The sequence below is a fragment of the Protopterus annectens genome, chromosome 3.part1 (genome assembly GCF_019279795.1).
Source record: "Protopterus annectens isolate FY-2018-M chromosome 3.part1, PAN1.0, whole genome shotgun sequence".
Taxonomy (NCBI): Eukaryota; Metazoa; Chordata; order Ceratodontiformes; family Protopteridae; genus Protopterus; species Protopterus annectens.
In genome coordinates this window covers 342901218-342918310 of record NC_056732.1, presented here as the reverse complement: position 1 = coordinate 342918310, position 17093 = coordinate 342901218, and positions in this window count along the sequence as shown.

Here is a 17093-nt window from a genome sequence, read left to right as displayed (position 1 = left end):
ATATGCCTATTTTTGTAGATATATATGTAGATATCTATAACTATATGTGCATACATGTCTATCCTGATATACCTATTACTGTCAATATATATAATATGTAGCTATCCATAAGTATATGTGCATATGTAGCTCTATTTGTATATGTGCAGACATATATTGCTGTGTATATGTATATATATGAGTGTTTATATGTATATATATATATATATATATATATATATATATATATATATATATATATATGTACATATACATATCCATCTATGTATGTCGATATGTATATGTGTATATATCTATATAGATATGTGGATAATTGTATATACATACATGTTCACCATATGTCCAGAACATGGAGCAAAGTTCTACCTCAGCTCCAATAGTACCAACTTCTTAGTTCAAGGGGATGTCAGGTATGTATTGCAGGTATATATGTAGACTGTTGCTACTGTAATAGGGGTTGACTTAACAGACATGTTTTGTGTGGGAGGTCATATCTGCTTTTAACATGTGCACCATTGGCTACTGACAGACATCCTAAGGACATCATAGTACAGTACCACTGCTAGCATGGTAATGATCCTGTGGACTACAGCAGAGATGTGGCCAACAAATGTAGACAGTCTGACACACTCTGGTCAGTCCAGAGGTACACACAGAACCCCTTAGTGCAAGACATGTGAACCAAGCCTGGCAATGTGGATGTTAACAGCCATGTGGATGGGTATATCACGTAAATAATGGAATACATTTACCCCATAGGTTATGCATTCACACACTCCTGTCTGTCCTGATACATAATAACCACTGGTGCAGTGGTCACATGCCTTCATACTACCCACTAGTTAATGACATATATTTGTACAGCATCCCACTGCTTTGTCAGAAATACATGACAGTTATGGTGGCTCGGCAGCAGTACATCTGGAAAATATCTGGACATAACATCACACTGGGTAAGTACACTAAGCTGCTAGGCATGTAACAAAGCACTGTGCAAGCTACAGGCAGACTGCTACAACACTGGCCTACATTTCTTATGGGTGAATACACATGTACCTGCAAATATAGCAGGCTCTACAGGCATGTCACAGCACAGAGTAACAGACACCTGTGTGCAAGTGCATAGCCACAACCAATGTGAACATAGCCACAGCCACATATGTTAAGCTAGCTTAATATTACAGTATATGGACTGTCTGATCAAAACCATCCTCATGTGCCACTCACACACTAACCCTACATCTACTGGGCCACTACACCATGTTCTCCTATGCCTGTCTGTGGTATGGGGCATGTGTGTGTTTGACCTTACAAACATGTAAGCTTATAGGGTACCATACTGGAGTAGCATGTAACATCAGATAGAACAGGACCAAGAACAATGACATCTACCACAGTCTGTACACATGCCAAGGTACATACTCGCAATACACACACTGTCGACAATCACTAAAAGTACACATACCTCAGTACTGTACACACAACTAGAGAATGCCCAGGTTATGTCCTCAAATATAACCCCTACTATACATAACATGTGTAGTAGTCTGATATCTCACTGGCTTGTTATCAGATATGATGTCAATAAATAATGGTGTACAGAACATATGGACCTCTTACTGCATGACATATGTACAAAGGTTGACAGAGTTGTGGCTGGAGGCACAAACACAGGACCAATATTGACATGTTGTTGTGATAACCTCATACACTGACTGTTGTAACAGGGTTTGTTGTGACATATGTCCTATGAGGGATATGAAGTCAGTAACTCTCATGGCTGTCAGCATGTACTGACTGCAATCCTCACACTATGCCTCAGCAGTTCTCAGATAGGTGCTCTGTGAGTAACACAAGAAACAAAAGGCACCACACACTGCTCAGTCTGCAGATGACCCTACAGATGGGAGTTTCCTCAAAAACATAGCACTGTCATGACAGGTATTAAAACATGTAGACCAGCCATATCCACACATATCCTGTTAAGCTGACATTACTCCAAATGCAGAATAACAACACTTACATTCTGTAGTCATGTCAGGCACACCCCCATCTGTGTGTTGGCCTGTTTCCACAGTGTATGTTGTTAGAGGTAAATCCCAAATCCATGTTTGCCAAACACCAAATCTAGGTCCTGCACACAGTGAAAGAAAAGGCCCAACACCAACATGATGTTCCTAGATATTGGAGTGTGTTTTCATGCAACTGGCTATGGGAATGTTACCACAGCTGTTCCATATGCAATCAGCTAGAGGAGGGCTGCTATTCATTTAGAGGCCATCAGCTGATCATGAGCATCACTTGCAAAACACAAGCTGCTGCCTAAGCAAAGCAGGTGTAGCTCTCCACATCCACCAGAGAGAGAGTGAGAGAGACAGACAGAGACAAAGTAAGTCAGGGAGGGGGTGGGAGAGTAAAACCTAAGCATGTTTATGTCACACACCTACCGGTACAGGGTTTCAATCCCCTGACTGACTATGTATTGCTATCACATGTCTATGCGGTTATTGCATGCACCACATAGCTTACATGTTGAGGAGCTGTCCAACTGTTTATGTGGTGGTGAGTGACATCTGCAACAGTGATATGGTAGTGATATGGTAGGTGTAGTACACGTGCCTGTCCACATTAACAGGTGTCAGCATCAACACAGCCACACTCCCTCAGGGACTCACACACACTGACACACTTGGCAGGGTCAGGAATAAACTTCCTAACTAGTTAGTTTGCCACAATACCGTAATGTGCAGGTATTACATGCACCGCAGGGGTTATCCAGGGGTTATATGGGCAAAGGGTATGTGAAAGTGCTGACAGACAGCATGCTTCAGTATGCCAATGGGATTTGTAGTGAGTGTGAATGTGGTCAGAAGCATCATACACCACACACACAGACACAGGGTGCCAGTACTGACATGCATGCATGCATTGCTTCACGAGTGTGTAGTGGTTGACTGTGCCAGAAGGCTATATGAAGCTAGGTGAAGGGTACCTTGGCATCAGGCCACATGATAATGGTCTGCAGTGTGGCTCATGTGTGTAGTGTCTGGATTGGCCCACACAGGTGGGTATTGTATTCACCATCCAGTCACCTGGGTAACTATTGTGTGTTGCCATTACTGTGCAATGCTTTCCATGTATGTGTTCTTTAGTCCATGACATGGACACTGTCTGGGATGTGCACATGTCCCACATGCACGTACAGTGACATATGGAACTGTACCTGGGGTGTCTGGCCCATGTTGTGTACACAGATTGTTATCATCAGATGTGCCTGTCCTGGCCTCATGTGCCGGGAACTGGTAATGGACAGCAGGTTGACCCTGTGCCTACATTGATAGCATAATACAGGTATTCCCTGGTGTCAGTGGCATCTGTCCATACAGGACATGTGTTTAAGGCATGGTATGTCCTTTGTGGGTCACATTTGATGGCACCACAGGTGTTGCAGGCATCCAGTGGGGAACATAGTGAAGGCAGACTGTCTGCATGTACGTGCCTATTGTACAGATGGACAGGGTGCCATGCCCTCTGTAGTCCACTGTAATCACACCATGGTTACTATCTGTGGGTAATATGGAGGGTGCTACCAACATAGTGGTTGTTGCCTAGGCAAGTGTGTTTGTGTAAGGGACATGGGTTGAGAGTGTTCTCTTGTGTAATACAAGGGTTGCTAACTTTGTTCACCAGGCCTTGATGTCACACGTAGGGGTATGGATTGCCACCCCAGCCTCTTGGCTATTTCACGTGTTATCCTTGTAAGGTGGACATTGCGAAATATAATAGGGCCACCATATAAGAAATTTGCAAAACCCGCTCCACAATGAGTCCAGTTGTTACACACTCAAAGCCACTTCCACACAGGATACGAATGACAAACACAGACACACTAGCCATGTCTGGGATTAGAACTCCTACCTGACTAGCTTATTACACTACAGCATTACGCAGTTATAGGATGCACCATGAGTATTACTGGAGTACTCCTTCCCCAAAGGTGTATTTCACTGGGTATGACATCAGCAGGCTTGCCAAAGAAGGTCAATAGAAGTTGTAGTGACTGTGAATGGCCTTATAAGCATTGCACCTTACACAGAAAAAGAAACACACAAACAAACATCCACACTTGCCATGTGTGGGAATAAAACCCCTACCAAAGGTACTATATCACACTACAGCATTATGCTGTTATAGGACACACCACAGAGATTTCTAGGCTGCACCTTTCCCAAAGGTGTATTTCACAGTGAATGACATCAGCAGAATTGCCAAAGTAGGGCATTTGAATTGTAATGAGTGTGACTAGCCTAAAAACCATTGCTCTCTACACAGACAAGGAGACACACACACAAACATCCATACTTGCCATGTGTGGGAATAGATCCCCTATGAAAGTACTATATCACACTACAGCATTACACTGTTATAAGATGCACCACGGAGATTACTGGGCTACTTCTTACCCAAAGGTGTATTTCACAGTGAATGACATCAACAGGCTTGTCAACGTAGGACATTTGACTTGTAGTGAGTGTAACTAGACTAAAAACATTGCTCCCTCCACAGACAGAGACACATAAACTTGCCATGTCTGGAATTAGAACTCCTACCTAACTAGTTTATCACACTACAGCATTGTGAAGTTACAGGATACGCCACAGAGATTACTGGGCTACTCCTTTCCCAAAGGTGTATTTCACTGTGAATGACATCAGCAGCCTTGCCAAAGTAGGGCATTTGAATTGTAGTGAGTGTGACTAGCCTAAAAAGTATTGCTCCCTACACAGACAGAGACACACACACACACACACACACACACACACACACACACACACACACACACACACACACACACACACACACACACACACACACACACAGTTGCCATGTCTGGGATTAGAACTCCTACCTAATTAATTTATCACACTACAGCATTACACAGTTATAGGATGCACCACCGAGATTACTGGATTACTCTTTTCCCAAAGGTGTATTTTAAAGTGAATGACATCAACAGTCCCACCAAAGTAGGGCATTTGAATTGTAGTGAGTATGAGTTGCCTAAAAAGCATTGCTCCCTGCAAAGAGACACACAAACACATACAGTTGCCATGTCTGGGATTAGAACTCCCACTTAACTAGTTTATCACACTACAGCGTTACTCAGTTATAGGATGTGCCACAGAGATTACTGGGCTACTCTTTTCCCAAAGGTGTATTTCAAAGTGAATGACATCAGCAGCCTTGCCAAAGTACGGCATTTGAATTGTAATGAGTGTGACTAGCCTAGAAAGCATTGCTTCCTACACAGACACACACACACACACACACACACACACACACACACACACACACACACACACACAGACACACACACACACACACACAGTTGCCATGTCTGGGATTAGAACTCCTACCTAACTAGTTTATCACACTACAGCATTATGCAGTTATAAGATGTGCCACGGAGATTACTGGGCTACATTTTTCCAAAGGTGTATTTCAAAGTGAATGACATCAACAGCCTTGCCAAAGTAGGGCATTTGAATTGTAGTGAGTGTGACTAGCCTAAAAAGCATTGCTCCCTACACAGACTGGGACACACACACACACACACACACACACACACACACACACACACACACACACACACACACACACACACACACACACACACACACACACACACACACACACACACAGTTGCCATGTGTGGAATTAGAACTCCTACATAACTAGTTTATCTCACTACAGCATTATGCAGTTATAGGACACGTCACAGAGATTACTGGGCTATTCCTTTCCCAAAGGTGTATTTAAAAGTGAATGACATCAGCAGAATTGTCATAGTATGGCTGTGGGAGGGCAGTCTGTGTGCATGGGCCATAACCCATTCATCTAGAGGTAGACACACCACACTCAGGCACATGCAGGTTTATATTCTGCAGGTACATGTAAACAACTGCTAGATGACTTCTGCCTTTTACAGTCATGTTGCACAGCTAGCACTTGCAGCACAGAGTCTGTAATGCTGAGGAATACCAGTGGCTAATTCTACAGTGAGTGACATTTACACATCATGTAGTAGTAGCCATTTGGCCACATGCTGGGTGAGACGGGCCTCATGATGGCATTTTATAATGTGTTGTCCTTGGATATAGGTCTGTATTCCTATCCAATGTGAGTGCAAAGCATAACTGGTGCATACTGAGGAGTGTATGCACTAACATCTGCAACTGTCAGATATGTATGGTCCACTTTTGTTGGCAGACATGGGCTTCATTTGTTTAAGTGCATGAGCATGCCCAGTATGACCTTTCAGTATGTTGTTGTCTGACATTGCCTTCATTTCTTTGTGTGTGAGCATGCCCATTATGTCCTTCTGTTTTGAATGTGTGGATCCATTTCAGGTAGTTTGTACTCCAGTGCAGACCTTTGTGTTCTACACCTCCATGTAGCAAATTGTTTTTGCAGGATATCTGTAGATCAGATGGCAATATGGGGTCAAACTGAGCAAGGGATAGTGTGTACTGTAGGTGATTCTGTCTGTGCTGCTTCTGCTACATGGTACTGGTGTTAGCAGAGATATTCAGACATGTGTACTATTATACACTGTGATGTTTTATGCCCTCAAGTACTGTCAGGTGGACATTTTTGCTCACAGTGATGTCCTGGGGAACACAGGGTGAATGCAGCTGTGTCCAGTATTGTGGTCAAATGCCTACATATTCATGGAAAGTTATGCCATTCTGGAGGGGGAGCTACAGACACTTGGTGCTGGGTCTGTGTATCCAGTTCAGCACCTTGGTACAATGCTGGCAGAGGATCCCATATGTGTACATCCATCAACATGACAGTATGGCCTTATCATGCTTTGGCAATACCTCACAGCTGTACAGATTCACACAGGTTACCCAGAGGCAGGGGTCATAAGTCAGGACATTACCCCTATTGTGGTATATGGGCAGGTTTTTAGCCTCCCAGTTTTGTGTTTGCAGCCAGGGATAGTATGTGCACACTGCTGTGTGTCGGTCCTTGCACATTCTGCCCATGCTCCCACTCCCCCTCTATTATTCTATCCTCTTACATATATTATGCATATATTCTCTGATACTTTCCCTATAGTTATCACCTCATCACAGCTGTGTTTTGGTGTTGGTCTACAGTTCATGCACTGGGACATGGTGGACATGTTACTGTGGTTTGTCCACATGGCCTTGCATATGGCTTATGTGGAGTGTGTTATGTTGTTATTTGGGTGTCTATGACATAACATACATTGGCAGTACGGGTGAGACACAGGCCTTTTACAGAGGCCTGTAGGATATTTGGTGGTGATGCAGGTCAGCTGTAGCAGGCCGTTGCAGTCTGTCAGTCCTACAGTCCCAGATTGCCATCCAGTATATTCCCCTGAGGTGACAGTGTAGGTGTGCTAGGTGTTCATGCCAATACTTTCTATCAGTATTGATCAGGTGGTGTGGATGCTGGCAGGGTGCTACTTACAGCTAGGGACACACCTGCATGGGACACCTGCACTGCATGCTGCATTCTTTCGCTATTGCCATACACAAGTGGGGGGTCATATTGTACTCATTCCCAACAGCAGGGATACGACCAGTGAGGTAACTGTGGGTGGTGTTTGAGTGAGCTGGGTGCATGTGTGCTATGGATACTACTTGCATCTGACTCACAAATATGCATGGGGCATTCCAGTTATGCTGGCTTGTGCAGGGGCATCAGCTATTTCCCAATACATCAGTCCTATCACCTTTGTGATCTGCAAGTGTTCGGCCAGACGACATTGGTATTTCCTAATATAAGCCCAGATAATGTGATGCATACCTGTATGTACAATTCCAAGGGTGTATCCATTTCACGGCTACACATTATATATTGTATGTCTGAGGTACTTTACCCTGTGTACTGCTTGTATATCTAGACCAACAGTCATGCCATGTTCATCTTTCAGATGGTGACACATATTACCACCATACATTTGCAATGGTTTACAGCTAGCATGCGTTATACTGGGGGGAATTGTCTTTGGCACTGCAGTTGTGATGACTTGGCCCTATCATCGGCAGTAGTGGGCAATGGTCACCAGGTCAGACCTCAACATGCATACATACTGACCACTCTCACACAATATGAAACACACACCAACCTAACACATGCATACCTGCATATTGTACAAATGCTACAATCTATGCTTGACCACCTGAGGTCATCTGTGCTACACTGGTATTATACCTACACATACATGTTACTACATGTCTACATCAGACTGGAGGGGGGGCATGGTTGACTGTTACTACATTTCTACATAGGATTTGGTGGGGGCACCCCTGACTGTTACAACCTGTGTACTTTGGATTGGGGGCGCACACCAGACTATTACATTTCTAAATAGGATTGGGGGGGACCACACCTGACTGTTACTTCATGTCTATGTAGGGTTGGGGGGGGCACACCTGACTGCTTCTACATTTCTACACAGGATTGGCGGGGCACACCTGACTGTTTCTACATTTCTACACAGGATTGGGGGGTACATCTGACTGTTACTACATTTCTACACAGGATTGGGGGGCACACCTGACTGTTTCTACATTTCTACACAGGATTGGGGAGGCACAACTGACTATTTCTACATTTCTACACAGGATTGGGGGGCACACCTGGCTGTTTCTACATTTCTACATAGGATTAGGGCGTACACCTTATTGTTTCTACATGTCTACACAGGATTAGGGGGCACACCCGACTGTTTCTATATTTCTGCATAGGATTGGGGGGCATACCTGACTGTTTCTACATGTCTACCCAAGATTGGGGGGGCTCACCTGACTGTTTCTACATTTCTACATAGGATTGGTGGGGGCACACCTGACACTTGTACACATTTGCTATGACTGTACTGGTATGTCAGGTACTCCATTTCATTCTGTATTCGAACCTATCATGCTGACTAGAGGCATGTCAGTATACTACAGGTTTTAGGTTTGATTGACCTACATATTAGTTTCTGACTTCCTACCCTTCAGAACTAACATCCCACTGCCTGACCTGCTGTAGTCTGTCTGTGTAGGCCCGGGGGGGAGGTTACCCATAAGCATCATTCAGAGGCCTTAGCATAGCCTTTGTTTGTGTTTGTCTACACCTGTCTCACTGGCTGAGACTGTTGTTGGGTATGTGAACCTCCCTGACTGGCACGTGTGAGTCATATGGACACACATGTGGCCCAGCACATTTTCTGCAGTGGGTTTTGTCACCATGTGTAGTACTGGCTACTATGGTGACACCAATATTTGTTACAGATCTCATGCTACTACTATAGGTGTCTACTATCTGCTGGCATTATATTCAGCCACCCAATTCCCTTGCATGCTCACATCCATACCATAGATACGTGTAACAACACATACTACTCCATTCGGCAATTGGTAAGGAGAGTGACTTACCTTGTGGGTGTGCCAGTATTGAGGATGGTGTTGGAGGGCTGTCTATGTCGGAAGCACATAGTACACTCCCTATACATGGATGAGCACAGGTAGTATCATGTTTGGCATCCCTTTTACTGTATCTGTGAGTCAGGGAGAGGTGTCATTCCCTGGGTTCCTACTGTGTCAGTGTATGTGCTATGTGTTGCCTCTTTGCCAAGGTCAGGGCATACTGGGCATGCCTCCATCTGCTTTTTGGGGCAGGCTCAGGTTGTTCCTCCTCTGAATCACTCTGAGCCTGTGCAGGCCTTGACATTGGTGAGGGGCTGTGTGGCCCTGCCCTGTACTGTTCCTGCTGCAGCTGTTTCTGCAGGATCATATTGTGTAGCAAGGCACATACGAAAACAATTTGAGTATATGTAGCTGGTGAGTACTGCAAGGCTCCACCAGATGTGTCCAGGCACCAGAACCGTGACTTGAGCATCCCAAACACATGCTCTATTATAATTCTGTTTTGTGCGTGTGCCTCATTATGGTGTTCTTGTTCGGGTGTGTGTGCATTTCTGATGGTTGTTATCAGCCACGGCTCCAGTGCGTAACCAGCATCCCCCACGAAGTGACCATAAGGAATGTCCTGATTGGCAAATCTCTGGTACAGCTGCATCAGATGCCAGATGTGGGAATCGTGATAGCTTCCAGGGCAGCCAGCACACAAATTCATTATAATGCCCTGGGCATCACACATGACCTGGCAGTTGATGGAGGGGAAGCCCTTGCGGTTGATGTAGACTCTACCCCGCTCACTGGGTGGTGCTTTGATGCATATGTGCATGCAGTCTATAGCACTCACTACCTCGGGGTATTCTGCTATTTGGTGGAAGAGATGCATATTGCTGGCCAACACCTCATGGGTGTTGAGGAAATATACGTGCTCACCAGCATGTGCTGACATGGCATCCAGGAACTGGTGGAATACTCTGGATGCTGATACCTGTGAGATCCCAATGATATCCCCAGTTGGGCTTAGGGAGGTACCTGTGGCTAGTATTCCTAGGCCTACACATACCTTGGTATCCACTGGGATGGGTTCCCCTCTGTTAGTTCCTTGTGTCAGGCATGGCCGGCACAGCTCAACCATTTGCTGTAGGAGATCCCAGTCCACCCTATAGTGCTCCACTATCTCCAGCTCTTGTAGACCCTGGTAGGTTAACCTGGGTCTGTACACTCTTCTCTGTCTCCTCACTGTGGGTTTGTCGACAGCATTGTTATCCTCACCACCCTCAGCCTCTTCAACATGTTGATGTCTGATAGCTGCTGCAGCCCCTATCATTTTGTTTGTTTTGTTTGTTAAAATTCCCCCGCTTGCATACACCGGTGGCATAGAGTATGTGGGAAAACCAGAGAGGAAGGTGTTTGCATAGTTTACAGTAGTGTTCTGGGCTGGGCTGGTCTGCTGCCTGTGTAATTGGCTGATTCTGATACATTTCAACTGCCAGCTAAGCTAGTTCTCCTTGATTATCTTCCTACTACTGTTTTCCCTTCCCATTCCCTTCCTGTTTAAGCCCGGGGATGCGATGCACAAACACAGTGCTCAAATGTGCACAGAGCTGCTATTTCCTGGTTTACTTTCTTTTTTTTCCTTTAAAACCCGGTGCGTGGCACTCATACCCGCTTAGGCAATGTAAAGAGTGCTAGGCAGCCTCAGACACACACCCTTGCTTAGCTCTGCTAAGCTAAGTGCAAACCCGAGCCACAGGGCTCCAATCCACTTACAGTATGCCTGACACCCCCACCCTATGATGTCAGCTAACTCCTAGGCTTGCACCAAGCTATTCCTGCTCTTACACTGTTGGGTGCTGACTAGCATGCAGGGGAAATCTGGGATTCAGTATCATCCCCCTCATTTGCATAGGATTGCATGCTGATGCATAGTTACAGGTCCCACACTGAGCTCCCCCCCTTAGTAACCACTATTCACTGGCCATGTTGTCTTCTGCCTGCCATTGAGTATAATGGCAAAATAGTGATTTTGGTTAGAATGCTTATTTTAGGATTTTATTTTTATTTTTCACTTGATCCCGTTTGCGTGCTGCTTCCCTACGCTTAAACAGCCGAGATCGGCTACAAAAAAGTTAAAGTTGATTTTTTTAAATTTTTGCAACTGTTTTCCATGCCATTGGCCATATATTTGGCCATTGGAATGCTTTCTACTTAATAACCACCTTTTATTTGGAGCTGTCATGGATCCGTTTTGTAGTTTGCAGAAATGTATTTGGTTACTGGCCGAGTACATTTCTGCAGATTACATTAGTCCTGCGCAGCTGGCTTCCAGCTTCCTGGATCACAAATTCATCTCATTTGCATGGATTTCACCTGCATATGGGGCAATTTGCATATAGGGGTCGAGTCCATACAGGACTAGTGCAGGAGCGCTCGTGCATGTCCCTACAGCTTATTCCTTGATCACACGGCAGACATATTGCCTGCTGGAGCTCCTACACTAGTCCTGCACACAGTACAGGGCTTGCTGAATCCAGGGGACATTGGAAGTTATGTTACAAACTTCCACAACTCTTTTAGAGTCAATGAGTGAGAAGTGGCTAAATTACCAGCTACTAGAAAAAATATGTAGCCAGATCTGTTTGACTGCCTTTTTTTCTTCTGATTTTGAAGAAGCTTTAACTTTTTTTGTGGACAAGATTTCCAAGATAAGGCAGTCCTTCCTTCATAGGGCATGGATGTTTGTCTGGGATGAGCAGTGCAGACTTACAGATTTGATGCTGGGTTAAATTTGATTGTTCTGTACTATGAAAATATCATAGAATATGTTTTGCTTATTGTACTATTGCACCTGCTTTGGATCTTAAGCTTACCAAGCTTTTAAGATCTTCCCTTGAATTGCTAGCTCTGGTTATTATTCATATCCTCTATACTTGTGAGAATACCAGGGTGTTCCCAGCTGATACTTGTGAGAATACCAGAGTATTTCCAACTGATACGTGTGAGAATACCAGGGTGTTTCCAACTGATACTTGTGAGAATACCAGGGTGTTTCCATCTGATACTTGTGAGAATACCAGGGTGTTTCCAACTGATACTTGTGAGAATACCAGGGTGTTTCCAACTGATACTTGTGAGAATACCAGGGTGTTTCCAACTGATACTTGTGAGAATAATAGGATGTTTCCAACTGATACTTGTGAGAATACCAGGGTGTTTCCATCCGATACTTGTGAGAATACCAGGGTATTTCCAACTGATACTTGTGAGAATACCAGGGTGTTTCCAACTGATACTTGTGAGAATACCAGGGTGTTTCCAACTGATACTTGTGAGAATACCAGGGTGTTTCCAACTGATACTTGTGAGAATACCAGGGTGTTTCCAACTGATACTTGTGAGAATACCAGGGTGTTTCCATCTGATACTTGTGAGAATACCAGGGTGTTTCCAACTGATATTGTGAGAATACCAGGGTGTTTCCAACTATATTAAAAGAGTCTTTGATCATTCTGTTCCTTAAAAAACATCTGTGAATGTGGGCCGTCTGGAGAATTATCACCCTGTCTTGAACATTCCATATGTTGGAAAGGATGTTTAGAAGGTAGTCTGTTCTTAGTTGTATTTAGGTCTGACATCACATGACTTGCTGGATCTTGGATCCTTGTCAGTCCAACTATAGAATGAAGCGTGGCACAGAGATAACCCTCATTAGAGTGACACGTGACCTCCTGATTGTGATACCATTGGCCACAAGATCCTTATCAGGCCATGGAAGTTATACTGTAGTAGATCAGGTACTGCTCTTGACTGTTTCATCATGTGATATACTCATCGGACAGTGTCCAGTTTGAATTCACTGGGTTCCTACTCACTGGAGTGTGGTTTTGTCTTCATTGTTGTTGATTGTTTAAATCTTGCTACATTTTAAGATTATTATAGGAGAGAGATTTTTTCAGTCAAATGCAGGTAACTTTCAGTTACCAGAGAGTTTACTAGGTGTTTAACCTTAGAGGACTGATTGGATTTCATCCTTGATATGGTGGCCTAAATTGTTTGAAGATTATAATAACTAAGATCAAAACAATTCTGGTGCATGCCATCATCTGTCCATTTCATTACCTTGCTGGTTACATATGGAGGTGGTATCACATGTAATTTATATCTCACACTTAAGATCTGACCATCATCTTTAGTGACTGATTGACACTGAAGGAAGGGTGTCAGCTAATGCCAAGTCATAGGTTCATAGGTTAAGTACTCAGCTAGCTGCCTTTTGGGCCATTTTAAGCCTAGCCAGTTTCCTTTATAGAAATGAAAACCAAACCCTGTACCTTGTGTCTATGGAGTTAACACTTCCATCATTGTACCAACCTCCAACCCCTTCATTTAAAAAATAGTCTTGATCAAACACTATTATTTCTTCTTCAGACTTAGAGATGTTGTTTCATACTCTGTTTTTTGCTCACTTCATTACGGATGTGCTCTGTAGTCCTATGGCACACTTGCAACAGGTTCAGAATTCCATGACAAAATGGCATACCTCAAATGTGTCAAATCATGCCTACGCTGTGGGATTTGCGCTGGTTACTGGTTGTGCCCAGATTATTTTTCAATTCTCACTCTCACTTTTCATATCCTGCATGATTTAGGCAATGCTATTTTAAAGAGTTGATGAGATCTTGTATAATGCTAATGTAACAGTTCAGCAAGAAATATAAAAATATGATAGACAGGCTATGGATGCTTTCACAACAATCTGAATTATTGCAAAAAGCAACTGCAGCAATTCAGCATGTGTTGCCTTCTAGGCAATATGAAATTTATAATGCATCAAACAAGTTCTTTGATATACAAAATACAATCTGTCATCTCTAGTGATAAATTATTAAACACTCAGTTACATCTTATAAAGCTCTCAAATTGAAAGGCACCACACTTAAAGCACATCATCCCTTTCTATTTTTCTGAATATATACTAAATAATTTTATTTATTTATTTATTTTACATTTGTTGACCGGGAGAGTCCAACTGGATTACAAGTCCATTTTCAGTGGAAGCCCGGGGGGAAAAGCTCCAAGAGAACAATTTTTTACAAAACATAGTTTTAAGGACAGACTTTTGACATACAATTTCCATAGAAGAGACTTTGACATACATATTAACTAACAGATAGGATACATTTGTTCTCTCCAATATAATATTAAATTTTAGAAGATATTCCTAAGTTTAGGATTCCTGTGATAGATTTACTATCAGAGTAAAAGCAGAGAGACGTAGAATAGGGCTCCGAGAGAGCAGATGATGCTCGCTATAGTTGAGAAGGATAACAAATTGATTTACTATATGACTTCGCCTGGTTTTAGTTGAGAAGGATAACAAATTGATTTACAATATGTCTTCTATTGGTTTTAGTTGCTTATGGAAAGCTCAACATTGCTGGGGTAGTTTTCCCTAACTCCTAGAGAGATGGGATGAGCAGTAGATTAACAGTCCCAAGTGGGTACAGTACAATAATTGGTCGGCTTAGCAGAGTTACTTAAGTTAGGTGCAGTGTTCTAATGAGACATTAGACATTAGGGGGGGGGATACAGGGGCACAGTCGATTATTCAAAAAGTGAGTTTTAACAAGTTTCTTGAACTGTGATGGGGATTTGTTGTCAGTTATGTGGGCAGGAAGGGAGTTCCAAGTTTTTTCTATACAGTAGTTGTAGACAGACTTACCAGCTTTATTGTTATATTTGGTTACTTTGAGGAGGTTTTGTGTGCTAGACCTCAAGGGTCTGGCGGTTTTATAGGGTTGCAAAAGATTTTGTAGGGATGGGGTATTTTCAGAGTTATGTATTATTTTGTGAGCTAGTGATAGTTAATTGAGTTGAAGTAGTAGGGGTAGTTCTAGCCAATTGAGTTTTTTTAGGGATTCACAGTGATGTGTTCTGATGGGAGAGGTTGTAGTGAATTTGGCTATCTTATTATAACAACTATTAAGTTTGTTTAGGTTGGATTTGCGGAGATTTGTAAGCACGGGGAGGCATAAAGTAGGTGAGTCCTCGCTATTGTAGTTTTGGAGTGGTCAGTGAGGATTTTTTTATTGTGATACAGTAGGCTAAGTTTTTATGTACTTTTTTTATGGTTATAGAAATATGTAGGGCAAATCTAAGGTGATTATCTATTTCAACCCCTAAGAGTTTGGTATGATCTGTGGGGGTGATTGTGGTCTTGTTAAAGGAGGAGATGAAGAAAGAATCAGTGGGAGGTGCGCCTCTATGGGAGCTAAAGAGTATTAGCTTTGTTTTACTTGGGTTCAAAATGAGCCTTTGGTTTGTAATCCAAGTTTCTGCTAGGGAAAAGCATTCTTGTGTTAGGGAGTGAAGGATGTCCATTGATTTGGCTGCGCATATTATGGAGGTATCATCTGCATATTGCACTATTGAGGCTTTAGGAATACTGTTTGGGAGCCGATTGGTGAAGAGGATAAAAAGAAGTGGCCCCAGGATGGAGCCTTGGGGTACTCCTCGGAAGACTGGTAGGAAGGGGGAGAGTTGGTTTTGCCACATAACAGCTTGTTTCCTTCCCTCTAGGTAGTTTTTGAACCAGGAGATGGCAGGGGTTGTAAGGTTTAGAGTTGCTAGTGAAAGAAGGCATTTATTGTGGTTAACCACATTGAATGCTTTGGACAAGTCAAGGAAGGTGGCAGATACAAGGAGTCCGTGGTTTCTGTGAGTATTGACAATGTTGGTGAATTCTGTTAGTGCGGTGGTGGTGCTATGGAAGGGTCTAAAGCCATGTTGTTGTGTTGCTATTAGATTATTTTCTAGGAGATATTTCATTAGTTGTTTGTGTATTACCCTCTCTAAAATTTTAGATAATGGGGGTAGTATGGCTATAGGGCAGTAGTTATTGAGTTCCAGGGAGGTTCCCCCTTTATGTAGGGGGGGAATAATGCAATAAAGAAGGAAAAATGCATGTCATGCTACGTGAAAATTTGGTCAATAAAAGATTGTGATCTAATTTCTGAATTTAAACTTCTGGAAAACAAAGCATTAAACATAATCTGTTTCCATTTTATTTGACAAGTATCTGAAATTACCAACTCTTTTCATTGATGGACAAACCAGATTACAAAACGTAAAAAGTATTTGCCTGTGAACTATGATATTCAATGACAGGAATGCTTCCAAGCTTATCATGTTTTTTTTTTTTTACTATGTTAAGTCTTATATGTTCTTGCATTTGAATTTTAACTGTCCTGGTCATTTGTTGTACATACAGTTTTAGTGTGGAGCATTAGCAAAAAATTGCCATGTATACCATTTTTGGTCATACATGAAAAATGTTGACTAAAATGAGTAATTTTCTTGTTGTCTACAACCCTTTCATCTTTAAATACATGCTAACAACAGATATGTCTTAAGCGAGGATACATACTTTATTTTGGTAAATTAGTCTGCTAACTTCCTTTTAAAAATTAGAATTCACTCAAATGAAGTCCTTTTACTTGGTTAACAACTTCCTTAACTTTTCATTAGACATCAAACATGCCAATTGTTCACTATTCTTTTTCTTAATTCATCAGAAAAACTTGAATACATTGTCACAAAGTGAATAGGCTGACCATTATTTGAACAATCAGTTCTTTCCTCATAATTCTT